The sequence below is a fragment of the Sinocyclocheilus rhinocerous genome, unplaced genomic scaffold, assembly GCF_001515625.1.
Source record: "Sinocyclocheilus rhinocerous isolate Xijiao unplaced genomic scaffold, SAMN03320098_v1.1 scaffold681, whole genome shotgun sequence".
Classification (NCBI taxonomy): domain Eukaryota; kingdom Metazoa; phylum Chordata; class Actinopteri; order Cypriniformes; family Cyprinidae; genus Sinocyclocheilus; species Sinocyclocheilus rhinocerous.
The window spans coordinates 1537513-1540533 of NW_015641029.1; the positions used below are offsets into that span (position 1 = coordinate 1537513).

Genomic DNA, 3021 nt, shown 5'->3' on the forward strand with positions numbered 1-3021 from the left:
ACTTTGGAAAATATACTTGGAACAGCACTAAGGAAAACATATGTACAGTTAATTTCATATCTGAAAGAGACAGGTATCCTAGAACGAATATGAAGATCATAGAATAGTAGGGCAAACATTTTTGTTGGTTTTTTTTTTTTACAATTTTTATTAATCCAGTTATATTTCTCAGCCAGACTTTTGTTCCACACTCCAGTCCAGCAGGTGGCGGTAAAGCACCTATTAGCTGGTTTGCCAACCGCCAAAAACGCTTAAGAAGAAGAAGAAGAAGAGACGCGCCTGGGCAGCTGATGCTGTCTCCCGTGACCGTGTCTATTGTACTGTGTGTCGAACTCCATAGGCCAATGCCTAACTGTCATGGACAGATTTTACATGTATTTCTGGATGGTATCAGAGGACAAACCCGGGCTCTCTGAAGACGACTGAGAGACGATTGAGAAAAAGTAGGTGTGTTTCAGGACTATGTGAAATAACTGAACTAGCAGCTAACGTTAACAGAGTAGCCAACACAACTAACGTTACTTGCTTAATTTATTGCTTATTTTATCAACGAGCTGCTATCAATTTACTCTCATATCCACACATATTTCGTTTTCCTGTTTTTATTGTAACGCCATACAATGTAGGTTATTATGACAACCATACAAGCTTTACATAAAGGTCGTTCTTTGTCTTATTTGCCGTAAAAGCGGATTTATTGTGTTAACTAATGCTTCGTGTTTAAAAGAATGTAAATTATATATTTGCGTCAGACTAGAGTTTTGAAGCAATTGTTTTGCTCTTCTCTCATGTTTAGTTTAACCAAAACTGCTGCTGATGGTCAACGATGTGCAGATAACTTTACCACTTAACGGTACAGAATTCACCATGGTAACCATTGCTTCCGATGTACATTTATTGTTACTACCATAAAACTGGTAATAGCCACCACTGTTATAAAACAGAAATTAAACAAAATACCAGACATGTTATGAAATTTTACGTTGTTTGTTAAGGTGATAATAAGGTGTTCCCATTATAATGTATTGATTTACTGTAGATTGTCCATGTGGTGTTTTGCTGGAAACGATTGTTACCATGGTACAGTTTTTATGGGACGTTACGTTTTATTTTAAGTATTAAAGCTAATGTTGCAGCACATTCACTATAGGAATAATAATACTTAATTATTATTATTATTATTATTGCCTCTCTGTAGCACTTCATTCAAAATACAACCTGTGGCAAACAAATAAATAATAACCAAAAGCAAAGGCAGTCATGTTAGTCAGTTTCTCATAAATAGTAGATGTGGCAGATTAAGTTTATTATTGCATGGCTGCTGCCTAAAGTGTTTGTTTAGGATTTTAAAAACTTTAAGGAGATGAATTTTCTGAAATTGCCACATTTTAAGTATTTGTCTTATTTGCGTGCATATTAATGATTGTTCGTGTTTTTCTTTTTATATTTATACCTGTAGAAAACCAGTAATCAACCAGCATGAATAAACCAGATCAAAAGGATTCCCTGTCAATGTGTTTTTATCGACTCAACATTGTGTTGGCACTTTAGTCCCCAAACTTACTGTCTTTACAATGGCACGCACTGTAGAAAGGTCCTAGGTTACATCATTTTCACAACTTGCAACTTTAAAAATTGTTTTAAGGAGTTTTTGTGTCCTGAAAGTTTTTTTTCTCTTAAAAATGTTTAGTGAGTTGAGCCGTTGGCCTGTTATAGCATATGTGTTATAGAGTGGTGGAACTATGACGCCACTTTGTAGGCGGATCGGCTGTTAGCATCACACTGGTTCCCTCAACAAAAAGCCCATAGGATTTTTCCATAGGCTTTTGGATTATCGTAAAAAATAAGATCTGTGTTCAACCATAGTTCATGCATGTTTTGTCCATCAAAATAATCTTCACAAAATAATATAACTCTTATGAATTTTGAAGCCTAAATATAAGCGCCAAAACTTAAAAACTAAATTGAACTACACCACGGTCGCTCGCCTTCAACGTCACCACCACCACGCTCCCGACAACTTTTTCAAACTTTTTTTAGAAACATGTTTAGTGAAAAGGATTTACTCTGTTGATTACTTATTTAAATCCACGTTACATGAACCTTTTCATATAAACTGGAATAAATACAAAACTTGAGCCAAACTAAAACTGAAATGAAACAATAATAAATAGTAAGTATAAATAATCATAAGTAAAGCGCATATGAATGCACATATTTCTGCACATTTCGAAATAAGGTCGATTAAAAGTCAATAAATCCTTGATTAATATGAATATTTTAATTAAAAACGTGTATCCATGTAGTATTCAATAAAATTCTAGTGCATTTAATCTATTAAATAACAGCAGAGTGAGCGAGTTTTTGGATATGATAAAGATTAAATTTATTTTAGTGAATAAAGTACCACATTTCAACTATCATTTTGTTAGGGTACAACAATATAAAATGCGGGAAACTATTAATTGGTTATTCTACAATTAATTGTACTACAAATTATACTACAGCTGGAAAATACTATAAATTGATAAACTGTTCAGCGTGATGATGTTTAATGTCTCTGACAACATCTGTAGTCCCCATTTAGCAACTTGTTAGCAACTGTCTTTTTTAAGAAACGTAAAACAGTAAAAAAAAATCAAGAGTGGGGTGTAACTGGTGGTGTGTTTTATGTTGTAGAATAAAACGTGAAATTATCTTGAGCTTGTGTGAAACACGGACCTTATTTTAGGGGATTTAATCAAACTCCCATTCAAAAAAAACCATTGACTCTGGGACGATGGAACCGTAAGTGCCAAATTATACTACAGCTGGAAAATACTATAAATTGATAAACTGTTCAGCGTGATGATGTTTAATGTCTCTGACAACATCTGTAGTCCCCATTTAGCAACTTGTTAGCAACTGTCTTTTTTAAGAAACGTAAAACAGTAAAAAAAAAATCAGGGGTGGGGTGTAACTGTGGGTTTGTTTTATGTTGTAGAATAAAACGTAAATTTATCTTGAGCTTGTGTGAAACAC

The 3021-nt window shown here is 33.9% G+C and overlaps 1 protein-coding gene across 2 annotated transcripts in view; it reads left to right on the forward strand.

The window, feature by feature from the left end:
* The first annotated feature begins 276 nt into the window (after positions 1-276).
* LOC107754163 (zinc finger and BTB domain-containing protein 5) overlaps positions 277-3021 on the forward strand; it is a 7057-nt gene continuing 4312 nt past the window's right edge. The window contains exon 1 of one of the 2 annotated variants that reach the window (XM_016570520.1): positions 277-447. The gene's annotated coding sequence lies outside the window, so the exon portion shown is untranslated. The remainder of the gene's footprint in view (positions 448-3021) is intronic. The other variant, XM_016570519.1, reaches the window with a different exon arrangement.